Genomic DNA, 12,339 nt, shown 5'->3' on the forward strand with positions numbered 1-12,339 from the left:
GGTGGTGTCAGTGGTGGAAGTTGTAGTCAGGGTAGGCAAATGCTGGAAGATGGTGTCAGGGGAGACAAGTGGTGTCACTGGTGGAAGCTGTTGTCAGGGGAGGCAAGTGGTGTCAGTGATGGAAGTTGTCACTGGAGACTGGTGGTGTCAGTGGTGGAATTTGTTGTCAGAGGAAGCAAGTGCTGGAAGTTGTTGTCTGGGGAGGCAAGTGGTGTCAGTGGCGGAAGTTATTGTCAGGGTGGCAAGTGGTGTTAGTGGTGGAAATTGTTGTCAGGGGAGGCCAGTGGTGAAAACTTGTCAGGGGGAAGCAAGTGGTGGATACTGTTGTCAGTGGTAAAAGTTGTCAGGGAAGGCAAGTGGTGGAAGTTAACAGGTGAGCCAAGTGGTGTCAGTAGTGGAAGTTGTCAGGGGCGACAAGCGGTGTCAGTGGTAGATGCTGTTGTCAGAGGAGGCAAGTGGTGGAAGCCGTTTTCTGGGGGGAGGCAAGTGGTGGAAGCTGTTGTCAGGGGGGGGAAGTGGTGGAAGTTGTTGTCAAGGGAGGCAAGTGGTGTCAGTGGTGGGAGTTGTTGTCAGTGGAGGCAAGTGGTGTTAGTAGTGGAAGTTGTTGTCAGGGGAAGCAAGTGATGTCAGTGGAGAAAGTTGTCAAGGTAGGCCAGTAATGTAAGCTGTTGTCAGGGGAGGCAAGTAGTGGAAGTTGTTGTCAGGGGGAGGCAAGTGGTGGAAGTTGTCTGGGGAGGCAAGTGATGTCAGTAGTGGAAGTTGTCAGGGGAAGCCAGAGGTGGAAGCTTTTGTCAGGGGATGCAAGTGGTGTCAGTAATGGAAGTTGTTGTCAGGGGAGGCAAGTGGTGTCAGTGGCTGAAGTTGTTGTCAGAGGAGGCAAGTGATGTTAGTGGTGGGAGTTGTTGTCAGTGGAGGCAAGTGGTGTCAGTAATGGAAGTAGTTGTTAGGGGAGGCAAGTGGTGTCAGTGGTGGATGCTGTTGTCAGGGGAAGCAAGTGGTGTCAGTGGTGGATGCTGTTGTCAGGGGAAGCAAGTGGTGTCAGTGGTGGAAGCTGCTGTCAGGGGAAGTAAGTGGTGTCAGTAATGGAAGTTGTTGTCAGGGGAGGCAAGTGGTGTCAGTGGCGGAAGTTGTTGTCAGAGGAGGCAAGTGATGTTAGTGGTGGAAGTTGTTGTCAGGGGAGGCAAGTGATGGAAGTTGTTCTCATGGGAGACAAGTGGTGCCAGTGGTGGAAGTTGTTGTCAGTGGAGGCAAGTGGTGTCAATAGTGGAAGCTGTTATCAAAGGAGGCAGGTGTTGTCATTGGAGGAAGATGTCAGGGGAATCCAGAAGTGGAAGCTGTTGTCAGGGGGGAGGGAAGTGGTAGAAGCTGTGGTCAGGGAAGGCAAGTGGTGTCAGTAGTGGAAGTTGTTGTCAGGGGAGGCAAGTGCTGGAAGCTGTTGTTAGGGGAGGCAAGTGGTGTCACTTGTGGAAGTTGTCAGGGGAGGCAAGTGGTGTCAGTGGTGGAAGTTGTCACTGAAGACTGATGGTGTCAGTGGTGGAAGTTGTCAGGGGAGGCATGTGTTGTCAGTGGTGGAAGTTGTCAGGGGAGGCAAGTGGTGTCAGTGGTGGAAGTTGTTGTAAGGGGAGGCAAGTGGTGTCAGTTGTGGAAGTTGTTGTCAGGGGAGGCAAATAATGTCAGTGGTGGAAGTTGACAGGAGAGGCAAGTGGTGTCAGTAGTGGAAGTTGTTGTCAGGGGAGGTAAGTGGTGTCAGTGGTGGAAGTTGTTGTCAGCGAAGGCAAGTGGTGTCAGTGGTGGAATTTGTTGTCATGGAAGACAACTGGTGTCAGTAGTGGATGCTGTGTTCAGTGGAGGCAAGGGTGGAAGTTGTTGTCAGGGGAGGCAAGTGATGTCAGTGGTGAAAGTTGTTGTCAGGGGGAGGCAAGTGGTTGATGTTGTTGTCTGGGGAGGCAAGTGATGTCAGTGGTGGAAGTTGTTGTCATGGGGAGGCAAGTGATGTCAGTAGTGGAAGTTGTCAGGGGAAGCCAGAGGTGGAAACTGTTGTCAGGGGGAGGTAAGTGATAGAAGCTGTTGTCAGGGGATGCAAGTGGTGTCAATGGTGGAAGTTGTTGTCAGGGGAGCCAAGTGGTGTCAGTAGTGGAAGTAGTTGTTAGGGGAGGCAAGTGGTGTCAGTGGTGGATGCTGTTGTCAGAGGAGGCAATTGATGTCAGTGGTGGAAGTTGTTGTCAGAGGAGGCAATTGATGTCAGTGGTGGAAGCTGTTACCAGGAGAGGCAGGTGGTGTCAGTGGTGAAAGTTGTCAGGGGAAGCCAGAGGTGGAATCTGTTGTCAGGGGGAAGTGGTGGAAGCTGTTGTCAGGGAACGCAAGTGGTGTCATTGGTGGAAGTTGTTGTCAGGGGAGGCAAGTTGTGTCAGTGGTGGAAGTTGTTGTCAGGGGAGGCAAGTGATGTCAGTGGTGGAAGTTGTTGTCAGGGGAGGCAAGTGATGGAAGTTGTTCTCGTGGGAGACAAGTGGTGCCAGTGGTGGAAGTTGTTGTTAGTGGAGGCAAGTGGTGTCAATAGTGGAAGCTGTTATCAAGGGAGGCAACTGGTGTCAGTGGTGGAAGATGTCAGGGAAGGCCAGAAGTGGAAGCTGTTGTCAGGGGGGAGGTAAATGGTAGAAGCTGTGGTCAGGGGAGGCTAGTGGTGTCAGTGGTGGTAGATGTTGCCAGGGGAGGCAAGTAAGTAAGTAATTATCAATAGAAGGCACCAAACCGGGAAGGCTATGTAGCACCATCAAAGTGCGGGATAATCAGAGGGCGCTAAATATCACCACGGATGCCAATACGAGAACAAAAACGCATAAGGCGAATGATATCAAAAGTATCCGAGTCACCAAGAATTCTATCGAGGGACAAGCGACCACGGGGGACAGTCGGAAAACAAGACACACGCTCGTCCTGGAAGTCAGGACATTCAACAAAGATATGTACGACCGTAAGAGGGACAATGCAATTCGGACAATAAGGAGCAGGGCGGCGCTCCATTAAGTGAACGTGAGTTAAACGGGTATGGCCAATACATAACCTAGCCAGAGCCGTTTCCCACCGCTGGTTACGGTGGCAGGAGGAAGGCCACTGGGACACACAATTCTTAAGAGTACGCAATTTGTTACCAAGAACAGACCAACAACTCTGCCATCGAGCAAGGATGGAGGCATGAATAACTGGGTAAAAGTCAGAATAAGGAACACCTTTATGGGAGATGGGACAAGTGCGGATAGCGTCCTTAGTGGCAGCATCCACACGCTCATTTAAAGAGACACCAACATGGCTGGGAACCCAGCAAAACGCAACCGACTTAAATTTACTGGAGATAAGAAACACCCAATGTTGAATCTCGATGACCACAGGGTGGACTGGATTAAAAGAACCTAAAGCCATGAGGGCACTACGAGAGTCAATTACTACCACGAAGGAGGATTGCCTCCGGGAAAGCAAGAGACGAGGAGCATAGAGAATAGCATAGAGTTCTGCTGTGAAGATGCTAGCCTCCGGAGGAAGGCGTCACATATAAGTGTGGTCAGGAAAAACAACAGAGTAGCCCACACTGTCAGCAGACTTCGACCCGTCGGTGAAGATGGGAACGGAGTGGGAGTGAGAAGAAAAGTGCTCAAGGAAGAGGCGTTTCAGAACTGTAGGAGGGGTAAAAGCTTTAGTGATGCGGGTCAGAGAAGTACAAAATTTGGGAAGGGGGACCCTCCACGGGGGCAAGGAGGGAACAATACGAGGAGAAACATTAGTAAGACGAACCGAAAGAGAATCTTGTAAGCGAGACAAACGGACAGAAAGAGGAAGGTGGTGAATGAGGAACAGGAACTACAGGAGGGGTAAAAGTCAAAGCACGATAGAGGCGAGAGTGAGGATGCTGTAAGGATTGCGCAAGATAGTGAAGACTGTAGCGATCACGGCGATCCTGGAGAGACAGAAAGCCGTGTCAGCGTACAAGCTGAGGGCAGGAGTTGAACGAAAAGCACCAGAGCTGAGGCGCAACCCAGTATGGTGCAAAGGATCAAGACAGCGAAGAGTAGAAGGAGAAGCAGAAGAGTATGCAGGGCAACCATAATCGAGCTTAGACAGGACGAGAAAGGAATGCAAATAGAGGAGCGTGCGCCTATCTGCTCCCCAAGAAGTATGGGACAAAACCTTAAGTAGGTTAAGGGCCTTAGAGCATTCAACATGGAGGGAAGAGACATGGGGCGACCAAGACAAACAAGTGTCAAAGAATAACCCCAAAAGCTTCGTGGAATCTTTGTACTCCAGGGGATGACCATAAAGTGACAAAGAGGGACGAAGAACGACCCGCTTCCGAGTAAAAATCATGGCACAAGTCTTAGTAGTAGAGAACTTAAAGCCATGATTGGTGGCCCAAGAGAACACGGCATCAATCGCAAGTTGAAGCCGCCGTTGAAGGAGAGGCGAATCATCACCTCGACAGCAAAGAGTAAGATCATCAACATAAAGAGCGGAGAAGATGCCAGAAGGAAGGGAGGAAAGGAGACCATTGAGGGCAACCAGAAAAAGAGTAGTACTCAAAACACTACCTTGGGGCACACCTTCATACTGCCGAAAAGAGGCAGAGAGAGTGGCACCAAGCATGATTCGAAAGGTACGACGAGAGAGAAAGCTTTGAAGGAAGAGAGGGAGATTACCACAAAGGCCAAAAGAACGAAGTTGGGACAGAATATGGTATCTCCAAGTCGTGTCATAAGCCTTTTCCAGGTCAAAAAGGACAGCAACAACGGAGGTTTTCGCAGCAAAAGCAGTACGAATATAGACCTCCAAGTTCACCAGGACATCAGTCGTGCTGCAGCACTTGCGAAAACCAAATTGAGGAGAGGTGGTGATGGTGTTCCAAGAACCACATCAGACGGACATTTACCATACGCTACAACAGCTTGCAAACACAACTCGTAAGAGCAATAGGGCGGAAGTCCTTGGGGGACGTACCGAGAGACCCTGGTTTCCAAATAGGGAGTACAACAGCATCGAGCCAGTCCTCAGGGACGGATGACGAAGCCCAGACCTGGTTATACAGATTCAGTAAATACTGAAACGTGCACGGAGGGAGATGGCGAAGCATCTCATAATGAACGTCATCCAAGCCCGCTGCCGTAGATCCGCAGAGGGCCAGGGCAGACCGAAGTTCAGAAAGAGAGAAAGGATCGTTATAGGGAAGGCGGAGAAGAGTGTGGAAATCTAAAGGATAAGATTCAAGGACAGGCTTACAAAGAAGGAAGGATTGAGGAAGATGAGAACCAGAGCTAACAGAAGAAAAGTGGGAACCCAGTTCGGCCGCGACCTTCACTGGATCCGCCACAAGAGTCCCACGGAGGTGGAGAACCGGCGAGACATCTGGAACGAACTTGCCTGCAATCTTGCGGATCTTCTTCCAGATCTGCGGTAGAGGGGTATCGGACGTAATGGTGGAAACATAAGATTTCCAACTCTCACGTTTAGCAGTACGGATGGTCCGTACTGCTAAACGAGGATGGGGAAATGATAACTGTTATGGAGGTCATCAAGAACCTGCCACGTGAAATTTAAGTAGAGGGACGACGAGCAGAGAGAAAGATCAAGACAGGAAAGGGTGCGAGTTTGAGAGTCCACATGAGTGGGCTCACCAGAATTCAGAAGAGATAGAGATGAAGCGAGGACGAACGGTTCGAGAAGACGGCCTCGGGTGTTTGTCAGAACATCACCCCAGAGGGAATGTCGACAGTTGAAATCACCCAAAGGAGCACCGGCTCTGGCAAGGAGTCCAGGAGGTGCTTTAGATCAGGAAGGGAAAGAGGGACATTTGGAGGGAGATAAATGGAACAGACTGTATACCATTTACCCACAAAAACACAGGCAGCAGAACAATGGATAGGGGACGGAAGAAGTAGGGGGACGAAGGGAATATCAGAACGAATTAAGAGAGCAGTAGAGTTATGGGCCCCAGCAAGAGCTGGGGGGGAAAAATAAAGGAATAACCACGAAAGTGACCAGGACGAGCACCAAGCATTGGTTCCTGGAGACAAACACAAAGTGGTGTAAACTGTGTAATTAGAAGCTGGAGTTCATGGAAGTTGGCATAAAATCCACGAATATTCCACTGAAGAATAGACATTATCAAAGAGAAAGGACAGTAACAGAGAACAAGAAAGAAATTAAGGGAAAGAGGAACACAGTTTATTAAAGGATCTCAGGATCAGGGTCAGGATCAGGGTCTGGATCAAGAGCAGGGTCGGCAAAATCAGGATTAGGGGGCATGGGCAAACTTAGTAAGGAGAGAGGGAAGGGAGCGAGAGAACAGACCAGAGGTGGACTGACGGGGTCCGGAGGAGGAGGGGACAGCTGAGAGGGGCAGGCAAGGACAGTTGGAGGAGGGGGGGCAGAAATCAGGGAGTGCACCTCAGGAAGGGCAGCAACAGAGAGGGAATCGGGGGTGGAAGAAACCTCCATATCAGAGACAAGGGGTTCGACTATTGAAATGGGAGGGGATGTAGTGACAAGAGTCAGAGGGAGGGGGCGAGGAAGAAAGCGAAACCTTCTTACCCGCCAGAGAGGAAGAAGGAGAGGAGCCAGGCTTACGTGTCTAGCTCAAAGAGACAGGTGTTCCAGTAACAACGTACCGGGCGACAGACTCAATGGTCTCAGCAGGAGAAGAGGAACGAGAGCTTACAACACGAAGATTGCTGGGAGGATGATGGATATCAGCCTGGACAGACAGGTGGCGTGGAGGGTCAAGAGACTGGGGGGAGGGTCGGGAAGAAAGAGTGGGGGGGGAGATGGGGAAGAAGACAAAGGAGATATGGCGGACTGGATAGGAAGGGGGGAAATCCCAGATGGAGAACCGGGAGGGAGACCATCTGGGACAGGAGGCAAAGGAATAAGGGAGGAGGTGGTGGGTGTGGTCGGGTTTAAGGCCTGGAAACGGTTGTGAGACTAAGGAAGACGGGAAGGACGAGGAGAGGTAGAACGCAACATGCGGGCGTAGGAGACGCCCGCGAAAGGGGTGAGACGGCGAACTTGGCGTCTCGCTTCAGGAAAAGACAGACGATCACAGTGCTTCAAGTTGAGGACGGCTTCCTCGAGTTTGTAGTACATACACGAGCGTGAGAAGGTAGGGTGGGCTTCACTGCAATTGAGGCAGCGAGCCTGGGGAGAAGTGCACTCGGACTTAGAATGACTATCGTCCCCACACAAGGGGCACAGATACACAGTACTGGTGCATTTGAGGACACCGTGCCCGAACTTCCAACACTTATTACATAGTCTAGGAGAGGGAATGTACTCATGAACGGAGCATCTGGCACCAGCAAGAATAATAGAGTGCGGAAGGGTCCTACTATCAAAGGTGATTTTTACAACTCGAAGGGGCTGACGGCGATGACCACGAGGGGGTCGAGTAAACGTGTCCACCTGGAGGACAGAATGGCCTTGGGCTTCGAGGATATGTTTAATATCCTCATGGCAATCGTTGAGGTCCCGAACACCAGTTGCAACATGGTGCGGGAGGAGAACAGTGCCAACACTGGCATTTAACCGAGCGTTCTTGGAGACCCGAACAGGGAGCCGGTCGGCCGAGCGGACAGCACACTGGACTTGTGATCCTGTGGTCCTGGGTTCGATCCCAGGCGCCGGCGAGAAACAATGGGCAGAGTTTCTTTCACCCAATGCCCCTGTTACCTAGCAGTAAAATAGGTACCTGGGTGTTAGTCAGCTGTCACGGGCTGCTTCCTGGGGGGTGGAGGCCTGGTCGAGGACCGGGCCGCGGGGACACTAAAGCCCCGAAATCATCTCAAGATAACCTCAAGAAGGGGTCTCTCCAATGCAGGACAAAGCGGCTAAGCGAGTAGCTGCATCCTGAGAAGGAGCAGCGACGACACGCGTACCGTAACTGGTGGAGTTAAAAGTAACAGAGGCATCTACTGAATTAACAAGGTGTTTATGGAGGGAGAAATCGTCAGGAGGAGTAGAATCCAGATGGTGGAGATCAAAGTATTTAGCCCACGTAGCGGGACCAAACAAGGCGTTGTAAGTAGTATTACGGGAAGGGATCGTGGGAGTGCGGCCGTGGCGGGAACGGCGTTGAGAACCCCCGGAGTTCATGGGGGTAAAAGGCGCAGTAGTCACAATGAGAGACGGAGCCATGCCAGGGAATGAGGTGGTCACCACTGGGGGCTGGGGACTCGACCCTACCGCAGAGGAGGGAGGGGAGCTGAGGGGAGTAGTCAGGTCGTCGGGGCCCAATGCAGCAGGGGCTACAGGGCCTGGTCTTCCAACACAGTCCGACTCGGGGGCTTGGTCGCCCACCCCACGAGCCTGAGAAAATACAAGGGAAACATTATCAGCCATGAAAACGAGGAAAAACTTTCATTCACGAATGTACCCCCACACCCACTATGGAGCCACAATTAGAGGCAGGACACCCAACAAGAAGCTATCGCCGATCTCGCCGGGGCCCCCCAGGGGTGCGTCGTGAGTAAATGCCCCACAAATGCCACCTTAAGAACCGTGAGTCCGTCGAGAGCGGGTTCAGTGACGAAAGAAGGATTGACAATAAAAGGGGTCCCCTCGCTCGAGACGTTGGGTACTACAGTTCTACGGGTGCAAGAGTATGCCTCCTCAAACACCCGAGCGTCGAAACAAAAGAAGGTCGAAAGAATAATCAAAACAGGCAAAAGGTCGGCAGGAAATGACAATTTGATAGGAGAAGAGGGGGAGAAAAATGAAACACAAGTAAAAGGAAAAGGGGCCTGGCAAAATTGGTAAAGGCAGCTGCAGGAGCATAAGGGTGCAAAAGGACAGAGGACTGACCCACGGAGCATCACACTCCGGCAGCTGCCCACCAAGCCCCCTCATGGCGAGAACGAGCCAGACAGTGAGGGGGCCAGGGAGAGCAAGTGGTGTCAGTAGTGGAAGTTGTTGTTAGGAGAGGCAAGTGGTGTCAGTAGTGGAAGTTGTTGTCAGGGGAGGCAAGTGGTGGAAGTTGACAGGGAAGGCAAGTGGTGGAAGTTGGCAGGGGAGGCAAGTGGTGTTAGTTGTGGAAGTTGTTGTCAGGGGGGAAGCAATTGGTATCAGTGGTGGATGCTGTTGTCAAAGGAGGCAAGTAGGGGAAGCTGTTGTCAGGTGGGAGGCAAGTGGTGTCAGCTTGTCAGAGAAGATAAGTGCTGTCAGTTGTGGAATTTGTCAGGGGAGGCAAGTGGTGTCAGTGATGGAAGTTGTCAGTGGTGGAAGTTGTTAAGGGAAACAAGTGGTGTCAGTGGTGGAAGTGTTGTCGTCAGAGGAAGTGGTGGAAGTTGTCAGGGTAGGCAAGTGGTGTCAGTGGTGCATGTTGTCAGGGGAAGAGAGTAGTGTCAGTGATAGACGTTGTTGTCAGAAGATGCAAGTAGTGTCAGAGGTGTTAGGGGAGACAAGTGGTGTCAGTGGTGGAAGTTGTTGTCAGGGAAGACAAGTGGTGTCAGTGGTGGATGCTGTTGTCAGAGAAGGTAAATGGTGGAAGCTGTTGTCAGGGGGGAGGCAAGTGGTGAAAGTGGTGGAAGCTGTTGTCAGGAGGGGGCAAGTGGTGGAAGTTGCTGTCAGGGGAGGCAGTTGGTGTCAGTGGTGGAAGTTGTTGTCAGGGGAGACAAGTGATGTCAGTACTGGAAGTTCTTGTCAGGGGAGGCATGTGACGTCAGAGGTGGAAGGTGTTAGGAGAGACAAGTGGTGTCAGTAGTGGAAGTTGTTGTCAGGGGAAGCAAGTGGTGTCAGTGGTGGATGCTGTTGTCAGGGGAGACAAGTGGTGTCAGTAGTGGAAGTTGTTGTCAGGGAAGGCAAGTGGTGTCAGTAGGGAAAGTGTTGTTTGGGGAGGCATGTGGTGTCAGTGACGGAAGTTATTGTCAGGGGAGGCAAGTGGTGTCAGTGATGAAAGCTGTTGTCAGGGGGGAGACAAATGCAGTGAAAGTTGTGGAAGCTGTTGTCAGGGGGGGCAAGTGGTGGAAGTTGTTGTCAGGGGGAAAAGCGTTGTCAGTGGCAGAAGTTATTGTCAGGGAAGGAAAGTGGTGTCAGTGATGGAAGTTGTTGTCAGGGGAGGCAAGTGATGTCAATTGTAGAATTTGTTGTCAGGGGAGGCAGGTGGTGTCAGTGATGGAAGTTGTTGTCAGGGGAGGCAAGTAGTGTCAGTGATAGAAGTTGTTAGGGGAAGCAAGTGGTTTCAGTGATGGAAGTTGTTGTCAGAGGAGGCAAGTAGTGTCGGTGGTGGAAGTTATTATCAGGGAGAGGCAAGTGGTGTTAGTAGTGGAAGGTGTCAGGGGAGACAATTGGTGGAAGCTGTTGTTACGGGGAGGCAAGTGGTGTTAGTGGTGGAAGTTGTTGTCAGGGGACACCAATGGTGGAAGCTGTTGTCAGGGGGAGGGAAGTGGTGAAAGTTGTCAGATGAGGCAAATGGTGTCAGTGGTGGAAGTTGTTGTCAGGGGAGGCAAGTGGTGTCATTGATGGTAGTTGTTGTCAGGTGAGGAAAGTTGTGTTACTTGTTGTCATGGGAGGCAAATTGTGTCAGTGGTGGAAGTTGTTGTTAGGGAAGGCAATTGGTGTCATTGATGGAAGCTGTTGTCAGGTGAGGTAAGTGGTGGAAGCTGTTGTCAGGAGAAGCAAGTGGTGGAAGTTGTTGTCAGGAAAGGCAAGTGGTGTCAGTGATGGAAGTTGTTAGGGGAGACAGGTGGTGTCAGTGGTGGATGTTGTCAGGGGAGGCAAGTGGCGTTAGTGGTGGAAGTTGCTGTCAGGGGAGGCCAGTGGTGGAAGCTGTTGTCAGGGGGGAGGCAAGTGGTGTCAATGGTGGATGCTGTTGTCAGTGGTGGAAGTTTTCAGAGGAGGCAAGTTGTGTCAGTGGTGAATGTTGTTCTGGGGCCGCGGGGACGCTGAGCCCCAGAACAACTCCGAGGTAATGTAAGGTGGTGTGTGGTGGTTGTTGGTTAAGGTAAGACACTCGCCTGGCGTTCCGCGAGCGCTATGTCATGGGTTCGTATCCTGGCCGGGGAGGATTTACTGGGCGCAATTCCTTAACTGTAGCCTCTCTTTAACGCAACAGTAAAATGTGTACTTGGATGAAAAAACGATTCTTCGCGGCAGGGGATCGTATTCCAGGGACCTGCCCGAAACGCTACGCGTACTAGTGGCTGTACAAGAATGTAACAACTCTTGTATATATCTCAAAAAAAAATAAATAAATAAAAGTTCGGTGTTTTGTTGTTTAAGTATGCTACTGTATTGCATGTTTTTGCTGGATAGCTATGTATGACAGCTTTTGTCTTGGCTGCTATGTATGATGGGCATTGTTTGATCTGATGTCATGGGCATCACCACAATTTGAGCACTTAAGTATTTCTGATTCACATGATTTCATGGGTTGGGTACCTGAGCAGAGTCCACAGCTTATATCCTTAGTATATCCTTGTGAAGTGTGATTGAATTCTTTACATTTAAAGTACTGTATTGAGTTGGTCATTGCATTATGCATCTAGTTTGCGGTAAAAGCCATTTATCCAGACCCGATCAGGTCGAGGGTCGTCTAGGAATGTAAGCAATGCTGTGTCTGTATCACTCGGCTGTCCAATTCTTCACGTGAACTTTTTAACTCCGTAGACTTGAATTTCATCTGCCTGTAATTGTTCTTTGACATCTTCCTTGCTAATTTCGAGGTCATGTTTGATGATACATTTCTTTAAATCTATCACCTAATGATTCCTAACAACATACTTTATTTTCCCAAAATTTCAGTAATGGTAGAAAGCTCTAGTTTCTTGTGGAGATTGTAGTCCACAGCAATTACATTCTTTTGCTTATTTGGCCTAATATCCTGCATTTTAATCTTTTGAGACTATTTGGAATGTTATTGTAAATTATACTGTTTTCTTGTGTTGTCAAAAACACTCCTATCCAGAGTAGCGTAGTCACCAAATGAAATGATAAATGTTTTCAAGCCAGGAGAATTTGACCGACCTTTTTTTTTTTAGTGGATGTGTCATCAGACCATGTGGAGCCGGGATGGCTATTGTTTACCTAATGGTAGTGGCGGCAGTCCACCTCTCGTCTGTTCGCCTTATTGTGATCTCTGCTGTCCAGGAAGGGCCCCTTCTGATCCTCCTCAAAGCATGGGGGAACTATTTTTATCCAAGTGTGTACCAGGTGCCAGCAAATCTCCAAGTTCCTCAACATTGTAAAAGTTTTCAGGCAATGAGACGCCTGGCGTCTCCTCACCCGTCGCCATGTTGCTGGAAAGAGCACCAGCTCTCGTATTTACATGCTCGTAGGTTTGGGCTGGTTAGTCGTCTCCTGCCAGCT

This window comes from Procambarus clarkii, chromosome 17 (assembly GCF_040958095.1).
Source record: "Procambarus clarkii isolate CNS0578487 chromosome 17, FALCON_Pclarkii_2.0, whole genome shotgun sequence".
Taxonomy (NCBI): domain Eukaryota; kingdom Metazoa; phylum Arthropoda; class Malacostraca; order Decapoda; family Cambaridae; genus Procambarus; species Procambarus clarkii.